Source organism: Hyaena hyaena, unplaced genomic scaffold (genome assembly GCF_003009895.1).
Source record: "Hyaena hyaena isolate Hyena2069 unplaced genomic scaffold, ASM300989v1 scaffold_19, whole genome shotgun sequence".
In the NCBI taxonomy this organism is placed as follows: domain Eukaryota; kingdom Metazoa; phylum Chordata; class Mammalia; order Carnivora; family Hyaenidae; genus Hyaena; species Hyaena hyaena.
Window position 1 is genome coordinate 6,428,252 of NW_024080651.1, and position 23,007 is coordinate 6,451,258.

Consider the following 23,007-nt stretch of genomic DNA (forward strand, 5'->3'; position numbering starts at 1 on the left):
TGCACTTGCCCCCATATCTCACACGGAAAAGATCTGAAGCCATAGGAAACCTTACAGAACCCAAGAGATTGGGAGAAAAAGGAGGCAGAATCCACAGAGAAAGCCTTCTAATGTGAGTGCGAACTGGGGAAGATAAAATTGGACTGGGGTAGGAGAGGGGAAAAAGAGAGACTAAGAAACCGCTCAAGACACGGTCCCTGTCACTGGGAAACAGAAAACCCTCCGCTCGAGGCACAGAAGGACCATGCGCGCCAAATCCCTGCATGCCAGGTCCCCGCACGCCAACTTGTTCTGGATATGCTGTGCTCCATTACGACTTCTTTGTGCTCCTGGCTGGTTGGACGCTTAGAGGAGCTGTGCGCCTATGATGCCTTTGTGCTCCTGGCAGGCCGGACTCCTGGAGGAACCGCGCGCGGATGCTGGGCCGCCACCCTCCTGACTGGCTGCGACTATAGAGGGAAGGCGAAGAGCTTAAAAACTGGGAGATTTGCCCGCGAGGTTTTGGGTGACGAGACACAGAGGGACCTGGTTTCCCTCTCTCCAGCTGGTTTAGCATGCCCCGAGGCAAACCCCCCGCCCATGCTTGCCAACCTGACTCTGAGAAGAAGGGAGCAGCCATTCCAGCTCCATCCCCAGGGCTAGGCAAGAGGCTTGGAATTGCCCTGAGGGGATCACCTGCTAGGTTGTGTCTACGGCAATTTCAGTGGGAGTGCAGACTGGGATTTGGAAACCAGGCCTGGCCTGAGTTAAAGAGCAGACCCACTTTGGCTGCACCTCTGGCATAGGGAGTTTACACACCAAAAAAGCGAGGTGCAGCACTTGGTTTAAGAAAGGACTGGAGCGCCTCCACTCTCCTCCCCACAATCGCCAAGGCACAACTCCCGCCTGACGTACTGGATCACACCACGTCCATCCCTGTGAGAGCTGCCCACCCCCCCAATTTTTTTCAGTGGAACACTGACCTGATTAACTCTGGTCCTGGCTTGTTTAAACAGTCACATTTAGTCCATTCTGTAGATATAAATTCTACACCTACCGACTTTTTAATCTCTTTCTCTCAGGAGTAATTAGACTATATAGTTTCTCTGGATAACACCAATGTCCTTCTCTCACCTCTCCAACCAAATTCCACCCTTAAGCTCTTTGAAAAAACCTCTTATTCCTTATGCCTGTTCATTCTATTTCCAAATTGGCCTCATCCCCGCCCTGCCTTCTCTCTCTTTCTCTATGCTCATCAACAAGCACTGCATACCACTGGCTATTTAATTGTAGCTAGGAAATCCAGTTATATGCTTTAAACTGTTCTTTGTCCATCAGTTTTCTTTTTTCCTTCTTTTTGACTTTTTTATGTTTTTTAAATATTTTATATTATTCACCTTCCCTCCTCCGTCTTTTCTCTTAACTTTTTCGTTTTCCCTCTCGGTTTGCATGTTAGTTGGATTTCTCTGTGCATTTGTGTGCCTTTGCTCCCTGTGTGTTTGTCTGTCTCTTTTCTTCTCCAGGGCTACCTCAAGAAACAACCCAAAGGACACATGGTGGAGAGTCCCAAATATCACTATGAGTAGGAAAATAAAATAACCAAGGTCTCAACAAGAGAGACCAAGAGATACCATGCAAAAAACACCTTCTGAAAGGATAGGCCTTGGGCAAAGAGTCTTCTTGGATACAGCAGCGCTCACAAGCGCAGAAAGCATTACAAGTCTTTAAAACTAACAAGAGACAGAAAGCTAACTAAAATGATGTAATGAAAGAGCTCTCCTCTACAGAAATTCCAAGAAGAATTCACCACTAATGAACTGCTCAAAACAGATATAAGCAGCATAACTGAACAAGATTTTAGAACAATAATCATAAAATTAATAGCTGGGATTAAAAAAGCATAGAGGACATGAAAGAAATTATGGCTACAAAGAACATGTAGAATAAAAATAAGCATGACGAATTTAAAAAATGCGTTAAATGAGATACATAATAAATTAGAGGTGTCAAATGCACGGATTGAAGAGGCAGAAAAGAGAATAAGTGATTTAGAAGACACCATTATAGGAAAAGAGGAAACAGAAAAAAAAGAGACAAACTGATCCAGGAACATGAAAGAAGAGTTTGAGAGCTCAGTGATACGGTCAAATGCAACAATATTCGTATCATAGGAATCCCAGAAGAGGAAGAGAGAGGGAAAGGTGCTGAAGGAGTCCTGGAACAAATTGTAGTAGAGAACTTCCCCAACCTGGGGAAGGAAGCAAACGTTGAAATACAATAGGCTGAGAGGACTCCCCTCAGACGTACTTTGAATCAATCTTCTGCATGGCATATCACAGTAAAAATGTCAAAATATAAGTGCAAAGAGAGAATTTTGAAAGCAGGTAGGGAGAAAAGGGCCCTAACATGCAAAGGGAAACCCATCAGAGTGGTGACAGACCTATCTAGTGAAACTTGGCAAGTCAGAAAGGAATGGCAGCAGATCTTCAATGTGATGAACAGAAAAAATATGCAGCCAAGAATCCTCTATCTAGCAAGTCTGTCATTCCGAATAGAAGGAGAGATCAAAGTCTTTCCAAATAATCAGAAACTGAAAAAATTTGTCACCACGAAGCCAGCCTACAAGAAATCCTGAGGGGGCTGCTCTGAAAGAAAGGTGGCAAGAAACAAAGATACCAGAGGCACCACCACAAGCATGAACCCCACTAAGGACACAAAGATCTAAACCCACATATTTCAATAATAGCACTGAATGTCAATGGGCTGAATGCTCCAAACAAAAGACATAGGGTAGCAGAATGGATAAAAAAACAAAATCCATCCTTATGCTGTCTACAAGAAACTTATTATAGACTGGAAGATACCTTCAGATTAAAAGTAAGGGGATGGAGAAATATATATCATGCTACTGGAAATCAAAAGAAAGCCGGAGTAGCTATACTTATATCAGACAAACTGGACTTTAAATTAAAGACAATAACAAGAGATGAAGAAGGGCATTACATAATAATTACAGGGTCTATCCATCAGGAAGAACCAGCAATCATAAATGTCTATGCATCGAATATGGGAGCACCTAAATATCTAAAACAATTAATCACAAACAGAAACAAGCTTATAGATAAGAATGTGCTAATAGCAGGGGACTTTAATACTCCGCTTACAGCAATGGATAGGTCAACCAGACAGAAAATCACTAAAGAAATAATGGACTTGAAAGACACAATGGACCAGATGGATCTGAAAGATATATTTAGAACTTTACATCCTGAGACCAGGGAATTTACTTTCTTCTCAAGTGCACATGGCACATTCTCCAAGATAGATCACATACTAGGGCATAAAGCAGTTTTCAATAAATAGAAAAGAATTGAAATCATACCATGCACACTGTCAGATCAGAATGCTTTGAAACTTGAAATCAAAAACAGGAAGAAGTCTGGAAAACCTCCAAAAACATGGAGGTTAAAGAACACTCTACTAAAGAATGAATGGGCCAATCAGGCAATTAGAGATGAAATTAAAAAATATATGGAAACAAATTAAAATGAAAACACAACAATCTAAACTCTATGGAATGAGACAAAGGCAGTCCTAAGAGGAGAATACATTGCTCTCCAGGCCTATTTCAAGAAATTAGAAAAAGCCAAGTGCAAAATCTAACAGTTCACCTAAAGGAACTAGAGGCAGAGCAACAAGAAGGCCCTAAACCCAGTATAAGAAGAGAAATAGTAAAATCAGAGCAGAAATAAACAACATAGACACCAAAGAAACAATTGAACAGATCACTGAAACCAAGAGTTGGTTTTCTAAAAAAAAAAAAAAAAAAAAAAATTGAGAAACCTCTAGTCAGGCTTCTCGAGAAGAAAAGAGAGAGCATCCAAATAGACAAAATTATGAATGAAAATGGACTCATACAATCAACCCCTCAGAAATACAAGCAATTATCGGGGAACACTATGAAAAAATATATGTCAACAATTTGGACAACTTAGTAGAAATGGACAAATTCCTAAACACACACTCACTACCAAATTCATACAGGAAGAGATAGAATTGCTGAACAGACCCCTAACTAGGAGGAAACCAAATCAGTGATCATAAATCTCCCAAGAAACCAGAGTCTTGGACCTAATGGCTTCCCTGGGGAATTCTACCAGACGTTTAAAACAGAATTAATACCAATTCTTCTCAAAGTATTCCAAGAAATAGAAATCGAAGGAAAACTCCCAGGCTCATTTTATGAAGCCAGCATCACTCTGATTCCCAAGCCAGACAGAGATCCAGCAAAAAGTGAATGATAGGCCAATATCCAGATGAATAAGGATGCAAAAATCCTCAACAAGATACTTGCAAATCGAATCCAACAGCACATAAAAAGAATTATCGACCAAGATCAGGTGGGATTCATGCCTAGGTTACAGGGCTGGTTCAACATTCGCAAATCAATTAAAGTGATACATCATATCAACAAAAGAAGAGATTAAAGCCATATGATCCTGTCGATAGATGCAAAAAAGCATTTGACAAAATAAAGCATCCCTTCTTTTTTTTTTTTTTAAATGTTTTTTTTTTATTTATTTATTTCTAGGAGAGAGAGAGAGACAGCGTGAGCAGGGGAGGGTCAGAGAGAGCACAGAGCCTGACGCGGGGCTCGAACCCACGAACCGCGAGATCATGACCCAAGCGAAAGTCGGACGCTTAACCGACTAAGCCACCCAGGCGCCCCTAAAGCATCCCTTCTTAATAAAGACTCTAGAGAAAGTTGGGAAGGAAGGAACCTACTTAAACATCATAAAAGCTATCTATGAGAAGCCTTCAGCTAACATCATACTCAATGGGGAAAAACTGAGAGCTTTCCCCCTGAGATCAGGAACAGACAAAGATGTCCACTCTCACCACTGCTGTTTAACATAGTGCTGGAAGTCCTAGCATTAGCCATCAGACAACAAAAGGAAATCAAAGGTATCAGCATTGACAAAGAAGAAGTGAAACTTTCACTTTTCGCAGACGACATGATACTCTACATAGAAAACATGATAGACTCCACCAGAAGCCTACTAGAACTGATCCAAGAATTCAGCCAACTTTCAGGGTACAGAATCAACGTAGAGAAATCGGTTGCATTTTTATACACCAACAATGAAGCAACAGAAAGACAAATCAAGAAGCTGATCCCATACACAATTGCAAAAAAACACCATAAAGTACCTAGCAATAAACCTAACCAAGGATATAAGAGATCTGTATGATGAAAACTAATGAAAACTTATGAAGGAAATTGAAGAAGACACAAAGAAATGGAAAAACATTCCATGCTCATGAATTGGAAGAATAAATATAGTGAAAATGTCATTACTACTCAAAGCAATCTACACGTTCAATGCAATCCCAATCAAAATTGCACCAGCATACTTCCTAAGACTAGAACAAACTATCCTAAAATTTGTATGGAACCACAAAAGACCCCGAATAGCCAAAGTAATATTGAAGAAGAAAACCAAAACGGGAGGTATCACCATCCCAGACTTTAGCCTCTACTACGGAGCTGTCATCATCAAGACAGTATGATATTGGCACAAAAATAGACACATAGACCAATGGAATAGAATTGAGAAGTCTGACCTTGACCCAACGGTATACAGCCACCCAATCTTTGACAAAGCAGGAAAGAGTATCCAATGGAAAACAGACAGCCTCTTTAACAGATAGTGTTGAAAGAACTGACTGCAACATGCAGAAGAATGAAACTAGATCAATTTCTCACAGCACACACAAAAATAAACTCAAAGTGGATAAAAGACCTGAACGTGAGACAAGAAACCATCAAAACCCTAGAGGAGAAAGCAGGAAACAACCTCCTTGGCTTCTCCCTCAGCAACTTCTTTCTTGACACCTCCCCAAAAGCAAGGGAATCAAGAACATAAATGAACTACTGGGACCTCATCAAGATTAAAAGCTTCTGCACGGTAAAGGAAACAATCCACAAAAGTAATCGGAAACCAACGGTCTAGGAAAAGATAGTTGCAAATGACATATCAGATGAAGGGTTAATCTCCAAAATCTATAAGGAACTCACCAAACTCCACACCTGAAAAACAACCCAGGAAAAAATGGGCAGAAGATATGAAGAGATACGTCTCCAAAGAGGACATCCAGATGGCCAACAGACACATGAAACGATGCTCAGCATCCCTCTTCATCAGGGAAATACAAATCAAAACCACACTGAGACACCCCCTCATGCCAGTCAGAGTGGCTAAAATGAGCAAATCAGAGAACTCTAGATGCTGGCGAGGATGTGGAGAAATGGGCACCCTCCTATACTGTTGGTGGGAATGTAAACTGGGTGCAGTCCCTCTCGAAAACAGTGTGGAGGTTCTTTAGGAAATTAACGTACTCCCCTATGACCCAGCAATAGCACTGCTAGGAATTTTCCCAAGGGATACAGAAATGCTGATGCATAGGAGCACATGTACCCCAATGTTCATAGCAACACTCTCAAAAATAGCCAAAACATGGAAAGAGCCTACGTGTCCATCAACAGACGAATGGATCAAGAAGATGTGGTTTATATATACGATGGAATACTACATGGCAATGAGAAAGAATGAAATCTGCCCATGTGTAGCAACATGGATGGACCTTGAGGGTGTTATGCTGAGCGAAATAAGTCAGGCAGAGAAGGACCAATATCATATGTTTGCACGTATAGGAGGATTAGGAGGAATTTAACGGAGGACCAAAGGGGAGAAGAAGGGGGAAAATAGTGGGGGAAAGGGAGAGAGGCAAACCATGATAGACTCTCGAATGCTGAGGACAAACTGAGGACTTATGGGTGTCAGGGGGAGGAGGGAGATGGGCATGGAGGGTGCACTTGTGGGTATGAGCACTGGGTGTTATATGGAAACCAACTTGAGAATAAACTATTTGTAAAATAATAGAATATGAAAATACAGTACAACATTTTAAAAATGCAAATTTATTATATTAAAAAAATGAGGGATTTCCTTATTTAATTCAATTGGATTTTTATACTTTATCTTGGTTCTGTGAGCCAGTGTGGCTCTCTCTGTTTCATTCCTATTCCTTTTCTTATCATCTCACCTTTCTAATCTTATCTTTTCCTTATCACTTTCCCTAGAGCTAGTGCACATCACATGATGCTCCTGTCACTGCAATGTGAACTGACTTGACAGCATCTCATGGTCCTGTTTCCATGTATTTCCTACATGCTCAACTTTACAGGTATGACACCAACACCTTTAATTGTCCTCAACCTTATTTTTCTCTTTCATGTCCTGCATGAGAGTGAACACAACTGGAACCCTCAAGCTCACCATCATCCTTTCCGTAACCCTCAGTCCAGGACCACAGTCACCTCTCCATGTTCTTCCTTTGGGGCACTATTCACTCATCTTTCTCCTCCAGATTCCCTGTATAATCAGCCCTCACACCTGATATGGCCTTGTCTGCTCTGTTGTCCTCAGGCACATTGTTGGATCCGACACTGCAATGCTTTTCTAAAGAATAAGTTTCTTAGCTGGTAAAACAGTTTTGTAGATTTGAAATTTGCTGACAGGATAGATCTTAAGGGTTCTCACAAAAGAAAGAGAGAAAGAAAGAAAAAGAGAGAGAGAGAAGGAAAGAGAGTGAAGGAAAGAGAGAGAAGGAAAGAGAAAAGAAAGGACAGAAAAGAAAGAGAGAGAGAAGGAGCAGAAGCAGAGGAAGTAAAGAAAAAACAACATGAGAGGAAGGTACTGTCACTGACCCTTTAAATTTCCTCTGTGCTCAGAGTCAGACCTTCAGACCCTCCAGGGTCTCCAAGGCCTCCCTGTTTATTTATCGCAGGCAGTCCTGGGGGGGACAGGGACAGGTTTCTGTCTCAGGTCCCCATGGCCTGCAGCAGAATGTCAGAACTGATGCTTTTGTCCCATGTTGAAATTAATAATAAGACTCATCCACAGGCTAAAGGCCTGAGATGCTCCTAGAGGCCTTGTTCCTAGAGTGGGAGCCACAGAACCAAGTTGGGATCCCTGAGGGCCTATTTCTTCCGAGCATCATAATTTGGGGACACCGTGAGAAATTTTTTGGTGTCGGCCCACATAATCTGCTCCAACACTGTTGCCTTCTCCAGTGCAGGTGAGGGTGACCTTTTGTCCCTCAAACCCTGACAAGGAGGCTTCCTGTGTCAGTGCGACTGTTCCCTGGACCCAGCAACAGAGCACTAGACACACAGACAGGTAATTCCTAAGTTAATGCCTACAGTGTGTTCTTAAAAAGAGGGGAAGAAGTAAAACAGCACACACACACCGCCCCCAGGCCCTGTAATCACTCCCCTTGCTTTCCACAGCCAGTCACCTAAGCATAGAGGAAGAAGGGTGAGGAGGAGAGGGGTCCAGGCCACTGTGGAGACACCCCAGCTGTGCTCCTGAGCCCACAAGTGAGAGAACTGCACAAAGCCTCTCTCAGCCCCTCCCCACTTTACAGAACAGAGAGGAATCCTACATGCAAATCACTCCCTCTCCTGGGGTCCCTAGGGCTGAATTTGGTGACAGCTGGGGCGGGGGTGGGGGTGGGGGGCTGGAGAGCCAGTGTGGGTCCCAGTGAGCATAGAGCCGAGGGTACAAGACAGGGTTCTAGGCCTGGGTGTCCAACGGAGACACCCCACAGCCATCTCCGCCCCTCCCCCAATCCACAGGGACAGACCTACAGCGCCCCCTGCTGTCTCAGAGTCCAGACTCACCTATGACTGGGAGGGGGTCTTGAGCTGAACAGAGAGGAACACTCTGGACTTGAGTTTGCCTGGCACACCACCCACCCCTACACAGGCGCCAGGGCTTCTTATCCCCCACGTTCTACTTCCTGTGTTGCAGGCACCACCACACCTCAGCCATTACTTCAGAGGTATGGCTTCCTCAGCATGAATCACTCTGGCTCCTCCCATCACTTAGGTGTGTTGTTGGGACCACCCGTGAGTGACCCCTCAGGGAAGTTGTGTCCTGCACCAGTGATAAGAAGGGCAGAGGGCATGCTCACCACTCCACAGGCTCTATTAGGAAGGTCTGAGGAGACAACCCATCTCTGTCATCTTAGGACACTTCCCACCCTGGCAAGCCAGTCCCCATAATCCTCTGCACTTGTCCCCATCCTCACACTTGATGGGGCAGGGTCCATTAACAAAAATACCATGAGATTCTTCAAGGACAGACCGTAATTACAGAGAAGTGAGGTGTGCTTCTCATGTTACTTTTTTCCAAGAGCACCCACAGGAGAAGGTCAACAACATAGCTATCCCAGGATGCAACCAGGAACCCCTAGCACAGAGGAAAGACACTGGAGGTGAATGGGTGTCCTGTACCAAATGGAGGTCTCATCCAGAAAGATTGCACATTTGGGAACATGTAGAAATTTGGGAATTGCAAGGACACAGCTCAGTCCCATGACCCAGAAGATCCTGGTGCCCTAAGCCCTCCTTTCTCAGTGTGCAACGTATCATAATTACTCACCACATCACTCTCTAGCCCTTCCTTTGTGTCAGACATCGTTCTACTCATACTGTAAATATTAACACAATTATTGTCCCCAAGGTTTTATCTAATCTATCTCTGCACTGTTAATGACAATGCGTCTAGGATATATCTCCTGTGATTTATATCATATATATGAAACATAAAATACATATAAATAAAACATAAGGTATAGTTACACACGCACAGTTCTAGTCATCGACTTTCAATTAACAAATAACTGTGTGTTCTAGTCCAATAAATATTTAATGCTTCCCTTGAATACTTCACATAAAACATCAAATCCTTGTCTTTCACAATGAGTCAGCTGAAAGCGCAATATGCTCCATGACCTTGACAGTTTTTGTTTGTCCTTGCAGCATTAAGTGTCTGTCGCTTACTGATACTTAGCTGGTGCTCTGTAAATGTTCTTGAATTAAAAAGAATAGATCAGTGAATAAAAAGAGAAAAAATACAAATATTCACATGCTTTACCTTATGGCTAAAACTAGTATCTCTTTTTTCAACTGAACCATCATAATCTATCTAAATTTTTATATGCAAAGATGGGTGTCATTTTGGCGACATCATTAGACCTCACACAGAGCCTCTAGGTAATTCCTAAATCCAGTGTTCTCCACAGCAAAAATAAGGCTAAAATGCCTACACTACCCAAAATAATCTGCAGATTCAATGCAATTCCCACAAAAATTCCAATAACATTTTTCGCAGGAATGAAAATAAAAACCTGAATTTTGTATAGACCCAGAAAAGACCCCAAATAGCCACAGCAATCTTGAGAAAGAACAATCCTAGAGACATCAAACTTTGTATTTCCAAATCATATTACAAAGCTGTAGTCATGAAAACCAGTATGGTATTGATCATGAAAGAGACACATATTGATGCCATGGAATAAAAAGACCAGAAAGTAATTCAAGTTCCTCTTGATCAGCAGGGAAGACATAGGCTGAGAAAAGTTCCTTTGTAAAGTGTCTGAAACAGAGCTACCATGGATTTTTGAGGGAATTCAGATAGAATATATATGAATCATATAGCAGATGTCCGAAATGGGATCCCGAAATGGGATACTTCCTGGCACACTTTGGGAGAGAAAGCTGGAATTACTCAGACACCTTACAAAGAGCACATTGATATCTATGCCACGTGTACAGTATGCATCAACACACTCCATCTGGGGTAAGAAGCACAGCCCAAAGAACAGTCAGGGTCACATCTGCCAAGGGCCCCCATGGTAGCTGCCCTCTGCTCTCTGCTGCTTCCTACATTGGCACGGGCTTCTGGGGCCCTGGCTCCACTGTTGTATCCTGTTAACTCATTCCCATATTGGTACACATTTACTGTTAGAATAATTTGTGTAGAGACATGTCCTCAGTCTTGACCCATGAATAGTCAAGGGAGCCGTGGTCAGTCTTACCACTGAGGAGTCTGAGTAGAACAGGAAGTCTTTCCTGACGTGACGGGGGGCAACATATGGGGACACCTGGCCTAGCCCTAAGGCAGGGAGCTGTGGCTAGAGCAGTGGGGAAGCAGAAGTGGTCTCTGATGGGCTTTGCTCATGTCACACAATGGCGTGTCTGTGTCTGGACACTAAGGGGCACTCAAGACCTGTTTCTGAGGGGTCGGAGTAGATCAGAGCTGAGACTTGCCATCTGCCACTGCCTGTGCCCTCCGCTCAGGGCTTACAGCTGTGACCTCCCCACCTCCTGCCCTGAAATAGCCCCTCTGCTGCCCATCCCCCTCACATCCTTCAGGCAGAGGCACCTGAAGCAGGATCAGTGAGGGGTCAGAAAACAGGGGAGTCGCATTTGCATGGATGGACCCTCCCTCTCTCAGCAGAAGAAGAGGTGAAGGGAGGTTAAGGGAGGCTCTGCTCAGCTGTGGGGCAACAGAAGGCAGGATTGCTGATGACCTCCACCATGGCCTGGTCGCCTCTCCTACTCACCCTCCTTCCTCACTGCACAGGTGACTCGATGTGGGGACAGGGGAAGGGGCCCTGGAAGGACAGGTGGAGCCCTGCTTCCTCCTCTTCTCTCTAGACCCCAGGAATATCCTCTCTGTTTTTTTTCTCCTTCCAGGGTCTTGGGCTCAATCTGGGCTGACTCAACCATCCTCAGTGTCTGGGGCCCTAGGCCAGAGGGTCACTATTTCCTGCACTGGAGTTCATAGTTATGTGCACTGGTACCAACAATCCCCAGGAATGGCTCCCAAAACCATTATCTATGATAATAGCAATCGACCCTCGGGGGTCCCAGATCGATTTTCTGGCTCCAAGTCTGGCAACACAGGTACTCTGACCGTCACTGGGCTCCAGGCTGAGGATGAGGCTGATTATTACTGCTCATCATGGGACGGTAGTTTCAGTGCTCACACAGTGCTCCAGGCCTGTGGAGAAGTGAGACAAATACCTAGTCACTCATCCGTAAAGAAGGGAAAGACATCAGTAGTAGCCTCATCAACTTAGGCTGTGATTCTGCTCATTCTATTGCTGATGACCTTTGCGCAGGTCCATTCAAGGGCACCTCCTGTGAGTGAGGTTCCTTTTGTCCTTTCTGTCCTTTAAGTCACTTAGAAAACCATTCCTAGACAAAGAGTCTTCATGAAACAGAAATCTCTTGTTTTATCATCTGAGATGTTTTACTTCTAGGCTGGATCATATTAATTTTTCCTTCTGATACTAAAATAAATGAAACATTTTGATTTTTCCTCTGAAATCTACCCAAACTGTGGTTGAAGAATAAGTCAGCCTTTTTTGCATCTGGTATTATATTGTAAATGGTGCTGGCTAGTTTTGTCTTATTATCTGTTATTTGTGAAATTAATGCCAACTTAAAATTATAAAATTATAAAAATAAATTTAAAAACGTTTGTCCATAGGAAAAACCCTGCACTTGAATGTTTACCATAACTTATTCATAATCACTAAGGCCTGAAAGCAACCTGAAATTGGCATATGGATATTTATTCTAGGTTTACATATAATCACCCAAACCCAAAACCAACTAAGATGTCACCCAGGAAGCGCCACTTTTATGAATAATTTGATAATTATATTAAGTATTGGAAGAAGCAAAACTCTCCAAACACCTGTAGGTAGTGGAGGGCAGAGGCTAAAAGTTGAAAAAGAGTTGATCATGTGAACAGAGGAAAACATTTTGAGCAACAGAATTATTCTATATGATACTAATGGCACTTAAATAACACTCTGTCACTGTCAGAATTCACTGCACACTGTACACCTCCGGTCAGAAACTAAAAGTGTACATAGAAAAATTTAAGAATTTGGGGGCACATTCTGGATTGTAGAATGTGACAAGACTCACGTACCTGCAGGAAAACGTGTGGGCCCACTTCAGTGCAGGGGTGGGGAGCAAGCTGCTCAGCTGAATGACTGAAAGTGATGGAGCCTCTAAGTGTAAAAACATAAGAAACTGCACGTAAGTTCCGTACTCCAGTAAATAAGGTTGTGTCCCATGGGGGAACAGGCTGATGGTTTTGATGTGATTGCAGTGTGTACTGTCGCTGAACAGTGAAGTAAATGGGTGTATGGGTGGTAGCGAAGTCCGATTTCTCACTTCAGGAATGGAAAGTCACAGGTATAACCAAGGAAGGAAGCTTGACAGAAGCATGTGGTCACGGATTAGAGCTGGACATGGCAGTCTGAAAGTGTGTGTAGTTTGATGGAGACAGATCATTGCTTGTGGAAACAGTCACCAATATATCCACATTCCTGGGTTTGTTTACTCATATATTGGTCCTTCATCTGTCAGCTGAGTGAAACTGGAAACAATGATGCCCCATCAGGCATGAGATGCATTTTCCCAGACATTACTTTCTAACACCATTTTCCAGGGAAGAGATGAAGGCTACTTTAGGGAAACGTTTAATTCCCAGACAAGCAAATATGCAGGATGAATATGGAGGACCTTATAGTCTCAGAAAATGAAATATCCTTCAAAATAAATGCAAGTACATCAGTGCACAACCACCACGCATGCACATGTGCTCACACACACAAGGACAGGGTGTGTCTGGAAGCTCACTAGCCAACTTAAAGGGCCCCCATGGGTCAAAACTAGAAAGATTTGAACCATATAAATATAAAAGTATTGGGTTATAACTCAATGTCTAAATATATGTCTGCGATCCATATCGTTAACTGGTAATATATAAAATGGAGTCAGACACATTCTTGTGCAGAGATTTCAAGGAACAGGTGTGAACACTTGGCTCTGAATGATGTCATGCATAACCCCCACACAGTAAGTATGAACAAAGGCACCAAAGAGGAGTCTGAAGTGTCACAGAGAGAGAAGTTTAAGGAGATATCACAACTAAACGCCACAAAGAATCCTAAACTGGATCTTAGAACAGGGGGAAAAAAAGAACATTAGGTATAAACTAAGAAAATCTGAATAAGCTGTGGATATTAATTGTTAAGAGTTGAACTGTGTCTCCAACAATTCATGTGATAAAAAAAAGTTCTAAAAACTCTCATATTTCAAGATGTGACTTTATTTGGAAATGAGGTTGTTACAGATATAATTAACAAGGTAAAATCAGTAAGGTGTGACTGCATGTGTCACACTCTTTCTCTCTCTTTGGTTTTTCTCTGACTCTGTCTGGAATGATGCTGAAATGAATCTCAATATTTTAGAAAAAAGCTTATGAACCCATCCTACATTGTCATAGAGAACCCTGGTATTACAGAAATAAATCTAGAAAAATGTGTTGTTTTTTCACTGTTAACCCATGGAACATTTACCACATAAACATAAGAGTCCGTGTGTAGGATTCCCTTTCCTGAATGCCCCTTAATGGATGAGCAGAGAAAGAATTTCTAAGATACAGGTCCCTTGTACATTATAATGGTTTATATCAATCTTCATACTGAAAGCACTTATAAAACTGGACTAATAGAAAGGAAAATGAGTCATAACTGTACCATACAAAAAAACTAACTTCCAGACTAACTATAAAGGACAAATAGAAACCCAGATTGAGAAGTAAGTACAGTAGATACTTCTCTGCAGAAAGCATGTAGTTTTCTGACAAACAGAGACGTCAAATGCCAGGGACTGTACAATGGAGGTTATGGGATATAACAGGAGACTCTCATAATACAACAACAACAACAAATATTCAAAATTCAAAGATAACCCACATAGACTTTTTACTAGATATGAACCAGAGTGAAGCTGGGAAATATGAGGGCTTGAACTTGGTTTAGATTGGATACTGGTAGGGGCATCTAGGTGACTCAGTCGGTTAAGTATCGAACTTCAACTCAGGTCATAATATTGTAGTTTGTGGGTTCAAGCCTTGTGCTGGGCTCTGTGCCCACAGCTCAGAGCCTGGAGCCTGCTTTCAACTCTCTCTCTCTCTCTTTCTCTCTCTGTACCTCCCCTGCTCACGCTCTGTCTCTGTCAAACAAAAAAATAAAAATAAAATAAAGATTAAAAATAGTTTAGACCAAGGGGGAGAAGAAGGGGGGAAATGGTGGGGGAAAGGGAGAGAGGCAAACCATGAGAGACTCTTGAATGCTGACAAAAACTGAGGACTGATGGATGTGGGGGGGAGGGGGGGATGGGCATAGAGGAGGACACTTATGGGGATGAGCACTGAGTGTTATGTGGAAACTAATTTGACAATAAACTATTTGTAAAAAAAAAAAAAAAAGCAGACCTACCAACTTAAAAAAAACAAAAATAAACAAAAAATAATAATAATAATAATTTAGACTGGAGACTGGTAGTGATGCCAGGCCACCCTTCAGTAAGCAAGCCCTGATGTCAGGTAACACTAATATATCCAGTTTATAGACATAAACACTGTAAAATAAACCCTATGTTTAGCAGCCTGGACGTTATTAGTGACCTGAAGAAAATTAATGTCTTCATCCCAAGCACCCAGGAAAGGATCTAATCATGTTCCTTTCCTGGGGACTGAAATCACAAATATCCATTTGCGAAAGTCAGAGTGTCCTTTAGGGATGTTTTGTGGTGTCAGAGCAGCTGGTTGACCAGGCTGGGGTGGGCGGTGTCCTGTTCAGATCGGCACTGAGAGGGCAGGGCACTGGACCAGGCCAGTTGGAAAATACTCGAAAGGCTCTCATATACTAAGGGAAGTAGGATCCTCATTGCATTGTGACTATCCCTCACCTGTGACTCATCCAGGAGTGCAGCTCTGACTCGCTCCCTTACATCACGTTTCTCCCTCCAACCCCATGGCACTCTTCATCATGCCTGAGGCCAGGCACAAACATAAAGACCATTGCACAGAACAAAAAAGTTTGCATGAAGAATTTTGAGCAGGAACACCATCAGGGAAGTGAGTGCTAGAAAGCTGGAGAAAAAGGGGTCTGTTTCTATATGTTTGGTCTTTTTATTCTGTGACATCAATCTATGTGTCTCTTTATAGGCCAATACTGTAGTAGGGACCCCTCCCTAAGGAGAGAGAAAAACAGGAGAGAAGACTTAAGGTCACCTAGACATGCGCCTAAGTGCCTACATTCCCCATTGCCTTGTAATGGGAGACAACTTAATCAGACTGCATGTTTATGTGTGTTACCATATAGGGGAGATAAAGAAACAGAAAATACACTAAAAAACCTATGTCATGTGACGTGAGCCGCTCAGTTCTTTGGGTACAAACCCAACTGAGTGATGCCAACACAAATAAAGTTGCTTCCTGGAAAGAAAAACATCAGTGTCATGACTCTGTGAGAGAATCCTGCAACAATACCATACTGGTTTTCATTACTATCACTTTGTAATATCATTTGAAAGCAGGAAGTATGGTGCCTCCAGGATTGTTCTTCTTTATCAACACTGCTTTTGCAGTTTGGGGTCTCTTCAGGTTCTATGTAAAATTCAGGAGGTTTTTTTCTATTTCTGTGAAAAATGTCATTGGAGTTTCCATGGGAACTGCATTGGATATGTATATTGCTTTGGGTAGTGTGGACATGTGAACAAATTTTTGTTGTGGAAAGCACTGGATTTAGGAACTACCTGAAGGCTCTGTGTGTGGTACAAGGATGTGTCCAAGATGACACCCATGTCTGTCGTTAGAAATTTGAATGGATGATGATGTCCCAAATGAGAGAAGAGATGCTAGTTCTAGCCATAAGGTAAAGAATGTGGATATTTGCTTTTTTCTTTTTTTATTCACTGATATATCTTTTTAATTCAAAAACATTTAATAACTACCAACTAAGTATCAGTAAGCTGCAGACACTTAGTGGTGCAAGGACAAACAAAACTGTCAAGGTCGTGGAGCATGTTGAGTTTTCATCTGTCTCCCTATGAAAAACAAGGATCAGAGGTTTTATGTGAAGTATTCATATTATTGTGGCCATTGAATATATATACATTCACATGCATGCACAATGAGTAAAAAACAGATTTCAGGTTTAAGGAAAGCTATATTTATTTTCCTAGGTTTCCCTTTCTATTCCATTTGGAGGTGCTAAATTCATGTGCTCAGTTGGTCTACCTCTTTGAGCCCCAGTGGATGTTCTAGAGTCATCACCAATCAGCCACCCCTCTTTTTGGCCTTGACACATGCCCTGACCTCTGACCCAGGGTTCCTCCCCTTAGGGACATCACTTGGCTTACCCTACAGATCCCCCCTTAGGTACCACAGCTCTGTTCAGACCTCTTTGTCCCAACTCCCCATTCACATCCCATATGCACACGGGCAGTATCGCCATATGTGTGCCCCAGTGACACTCTGTCACTGTCTTACACTTACCATCTGTGAACATGAGACACCGTGGAGTTCCAGGGATAGCGTTGGCAGAGATGGATATTTTGAAATAAATCATAATTTTCCACTGAGATATATTTCCAATTGTGAGAGTGCCATTGTTCCAATAAGGGACCTAAAAAGGCCCTTTCTTACTCCACTCTCTTGGGTCACAACATCAGTAAGACTACTGTCAAAACGAATATTCTGCTTGGTGTGCAGAGGGTATCTCAGTAGCTGAGGGACATGGTACTGCAGGCAGCAGGGGAGCATTGCCAATAGGGACGTGCAGAGTGAGGGTAAACAACTCAGCTGTCTGGAGAGGTGTTAAGCAAACTGCATCCTCAATGATGTGTGACCTGCCTCCACCTGTGAGCTTCCATTGCGCTGTAAGCCCCTGGATCTGGCTGCCTCACCACTTTGCTTCTAACATGGATCTTCATGCTTCAAACATCCTCCTTTTTCTCTCTGGCATCTGGCAGGCTTATCGACAAGGAATAGACAGAATGCATTTCCAAGGAGGAAGTGGGCTCTAAGGAGAGTCTGCCCAGTGGGTAGCACAGCTTGTGGGCAGAATCCCTTAAGTGTAACCTGCGTGTTGTAGAGCTCTGTGTGGTCTCTACCCTGTCCTGGATTCTCTCCTTCAGTCCTTTACACAAGGAGCCTTTGCCAGATTTCACAGAAAGGAGTCCCTAAGTTCACACAGGCCCTGCTCTTTTCTCAACTCATCAAAGAGCAGGTGGAGTGAACCAGACTCACAACCCATCTCTTAGTATACTGGTCACTTGAGCAAAGGTCTCCAATTTCTGCAGTGAAAACCTCTGCAAGATGAACTATTACTGGTTTGGGACAAAAGCCCCATCAATGTGAAGATTGACACCACTTCGGTAGCAGCCTGACTGGGAGACAATAATCACTTCAGATCTGGGGTCACTGCCCCACATCTTGCACAGGACTCTTCACCCAAGTCAAGTGGGACAACACCTCTTCCCTGCTGCCTTGCTCCACTCATCTTGTCTCTGTTACTAAGTTTCACTCCCAGTGACTAATCTCTCACTAACATCTCTGCTGTCACTGCACCAGCAGTATGGGGCTATCTAAGGCCATGGCATCCATCTGGATCTGAAGAATGATCACTTATCTTTTCCCATCAATGCAAAGTATTAATACTGATTTTGGCTCTTTAATTACATTTTCTAACACTTGAGGAATAATGTTGAAAATATTGGATGTGAAGATTGCCTTTGCATGTTCTTAGTATTTGTGGAAATGATCCCCTCATTGCTCCATGAAATAAGACCCTGGCCTCAGGACTATATCATAAGTGTGTGGGAGTGTGTGTATTACCATCTTATAAATGTATCTGTTTCTGTTTTATGTGGCTCTCGTTAGGATTTGGTGTTAAATTTGGCCAAAGGTTCTTTTGAGACCAGTTGGGGCAATACAATCATATCTCTTAATGTAATAATATGGTGTGTGATATAAAACTTTTTCTTATTATATAACCCAACTTGTATCATTGGAATAAATCAGACAGGTGTCTCCGTGTCCTTCTTATGTCCTCTCTCCATTCCCTGCATGTTGGTCTCCATCCAACCCATACCTGGAACTGGCTCTCTCTATGACCTTCCAGTATTCTGGAGCTTGGAGCTCAAGAAAGCCAGTGTCTGGAAGGCTACTTCTCTTGCAGAGTATGAAATTTAGACAAAGGAGAAGAATATGGTCTAAATTAGTTCTAATAGGAATTTCACTGAATCAGAATTTCAGTTCTTGTGGATGGATCTTCTGTCCATTTTCATTCTTGTGGACACACTTCCCACAGCTTTGGGGTCTTCAGGTCTTAGAAAGCACAAGATAGGGAGTGACCTCACAGACTCTTCTTCATGTCCTTCACATCACAGCCTTCCCTCACTGTGCCTCCGGTATTCCCTGATACCTCCGCGGTGATGACCATGAGAGAGTGCCTACTTTTATTTTGGAAAGAGTTAGTGAATGAGAGTTCATTGATTGGAGCAAAACTGTGTGGCTGAGTGAGTGTTCTGATGGTCTTAGGAATAAATATTATGAAGAACAAGAAAAGTTGTTATGTATTGAAATATGCAGTCAATCCTTCCTTTGTTGACTATGTCAGCAGTTACCCTGTGTGCAGCCTCAGTAATTCTGAAGGAGGAAAAGTAATTGCATCTATAGCTTCTCTGTGCAAGTACCCAAAGGCTGGATGAACATTCATTTCACAGAAATACAAAAATCATGTTGTCATATTAAAGAAATTGATGAAGCTGATGGGGCATGAAAACTGCAATCAGAGATGAGAGCAGGAATCAGATGGTGAAATGATTTCCTACTGGTCCAATTTCTGCAACTTCTCCTCCCTAGAGATGGACCCTGGAGAGTGGAAACTATTGCAAGATTTTACTTTGCTCTGAAATCCTACCATAGGGATGCAGTTCAGACCTGAGGAGCCTTAGGGAGAGACTGAAGATCTGAGAGAGGCAGAAGCAAAGGGGAGAAGAGGAGAGTGTGTGTGGGAGGTGAGGTAGGTCTGAAAAGTTGTGACTCACTTTTTGTCAGATGGGTGAAAGAGAACATTGTGTCTATGACCAAGGTGTTTATCAAGTATGGATGTGTCATTGGTAACACAAGAGACACACTTGATGGCTTGAGATTTCTGGATGAACATGAGTACCCTTGTCACCATTTTCAGTTGAAACAACAGTACTCTGTGATCTTAGAAACTGTATAAGAGTCTCTGCATTCTGGTTTCTGCCATAGAGTTTCTGATTCTTGTCATTTCTTTACTGAAAAGAGCACTAGAATCATCTTTGCTCTAATTACATGATTCTGGGTGGGCTCCTGGATGGCTCCTGAATGGGGATGGTCGCTAGAAAGTCCAACCCATGGTCAGAGGCTGGGAATCTTCACATCCTCATACTTGAGAGAGGTGGGAAAGGTTGACAGTGTAGTTAATGTCCGGCCATGTCTACTTGAATCCTCAATAAAACCCCAAAGTACAGTGTTTGAAGAGCGTCCAGTTTGACAAGCACGTCCATACCCAGAACATGATGCCTCTCCACTCCACAGGGACAGAAGCTCTGGTGCTCGGGACCCTCCCAGGCCTCACACTCGGTGTCTCTTCATTTCCTTGCTCACCTATCCCTTTATCATATCCTTTAATGAACTGACAAAAGGGATTAGTGTTTTCCTGAGTTCTGTGAGCCACTCTGGTAAATTAATAGAACTCAAAAAGGGAGTTGTGGGAACCTCTAACTTGTTGCAAAGTTGGACAGAGGATATAGGTAAGCTACTAGTTGCTGTTGGCATCAAAATGGGAGCAGCGTCCTGGCACTGAACCCTTAACCTGTGGATATTACACGATTTCCAGGCAGATAAACCTTGGTGTTAAATTCAGGTAAATTATAGGACACTCACCACATGTCCTAGAGATTTTCTTGTTGTGAGAAACAAATAAACAAACAAACAATTGAGGGCTAGGAGTGTGTAAAGTGAAGTATTCTGTGTATAGTATAGGAGACACAATAAGAGAGAGAGACTGAGGTTTATGCTGTAAAATTATTTATTCTCCAGACACCATAGGCCTGTGCAGTTGGGCTCTATTGCCTCACTTGTGTGTGCTCCTGGGATACTTGTGCTGTCTCAGGAATAGCATAATCTCTGTCTTATCCTTCCCCCTCAAGGTCACGTGTCTACAGAGGACTCTCTCTCCTACAGGAGGCTCCACAGAAGTTTCTCAATAAAAGATGCTCAGAGACAAGGGTTTCAGTCCCAAGAGTTTTTGTCTCACTTCTTTATTGTCTGAGACACTGTAAGGAAAGCTGCTCCCACTGCCATGATCTATAGCACAGTAAGAGCTTCATCCTTAGGCTGCTCATCAGAGATAAGCCAAATTCCTGCATTGGCCCACGCATCTTTGGATTCAGAGAAACCACTGGGGACCCTGGAACCCTGGCATATATTTGAGTCAGAGAAGAACCACAGGAGACCAGGGAGAGCTCCCTAGCTTCTTCTGTAACCAAGTTATAGAATAAGTCAGGCAGAGAAGGACAAATATCACATGTTTGCATGTATAGGAGGATTAGGAGGAACTTAACTGAGGACCAAGGGGGAGAAGAAGGGGGGAAATGGTGGGGGAAAGGGAGAGAGGCAAACCATGAGAGACTCTTGAATGCTGACAAAAACTGAGAACTGATGGATGTAGGGGGAAGGGGTGATGGGCATGGAGGAGGGCACTCGTGGGGATGAGCACTGGGTGTTATGTGGAAACTAATTTGACAATAAACTATTTGTAAAAAAAAAAAAAAAAAAAAAGGAATATCTTCCACCACTGAAGCCACTGCTCAGGTGCAGGTGAGTCTGGCTGTTGTTCCTGGAGTTGAAGAGAGAGGGGGTGGCTGAGTCAGCACAGGTTGGGACAGGGAACCAGCAAACACAGACACTCATGGGGGATAGGGCTAGAAAGGAAAAAGAAAAAGCAATTTTTCAGATCACTGAGCACAGAAAGAGGGATTTAGGGATCATCATGTGTCCACAGGGCCTGTCCCTACTGGTGCAGTGAGAGAGGAGCATAAGGAAGACAGGAGTCCAGGCCATGGTGACATAGCCTCTGTTCCCCACATGGAGCTGGGCTGCCTCAGGCTTTTATTTTCCTCCACCCTTTGACACAGAATGGGCTGTCCATGCAAATGGGTCCCATTCAGTAATAGTCCAGTCCCTCCCTGAGCTCTGGTGCTGGAGCTCAGATCACACCACACACTGAGGGGCATGGAGGTTGGACTAAGAGCTCTGGAGCAAGCACTTCCTGAGACAACTCAAAGCCTCCAGATCTAGGCTCCTTTGAGTGATTGGACCTCACTAACCGGCACTGTAGGGACCACAGGGCTGTTCCAAAGCACATCCTATTAATCTCATGTTGAAAAGTGAAAATGAATAAAAACAACTTGTGAAAGATAGCTCCTATGAAGAATAGATTAAATACATACTTTTTTATTTTTATTTTTATTTTTTTAAAATATTTTTATTTACTTCTAAGAGAGAGAGAGAGAGAGAGAGAGACAGCGTGAGCAGGGGAGGGTCAGAGAGAGAGGGAGCCACAGACTCTGAAACAGGCTCCAGGCTCTGAGCTGGCAGTCAGCACAGAGCCCGACGCGGGGCTCGAACCCACGAACCGAGAGATCATGACCTAAGCGAAAGTTGGACGCTTAACCGACTAAACCACCCAGGCGCCCCAAATACATACTTTTTTTAAAAGATACAAAATTGGAGGTACTATAAATATATTGATGTACAGACCCATTTTAATAGAAAAATGGAAAATGTTATTATAGACGCACTCCACAGAAATCCATAAGCTACAGATGTTTTCACCTCTGAAGGAAAGGATTTCTGAGGACACATGGAGCATATATTCTCTCTCTCTCTTTGTCTCTCTCTCTCTCTCTCTCTTTCTCTCTCTCTCCTCTCTCTGGTGTCATGCATTCTGTAGCTTCCTGTCTTCTCTTTCTCTCCAAAAATCATGGTCCACGTGTGCTCATCCAGCCATCCTCAGGGTCAGAATCCCAGGAAGCAGTATCCCCATCAAAAGGAAACACCAGCGACATCAGTGTGACCAGAGTCCTGTCACTAGGGCTGCCAGGGCTTGCCCTGATCACCTTCTCTCCTGAGACAGGTTGATGCTCAGACAGGTTCCTTAGGTGATTCTCTTTCTGTTGGAAGCTCAGGCCCTGACCATCTCTGG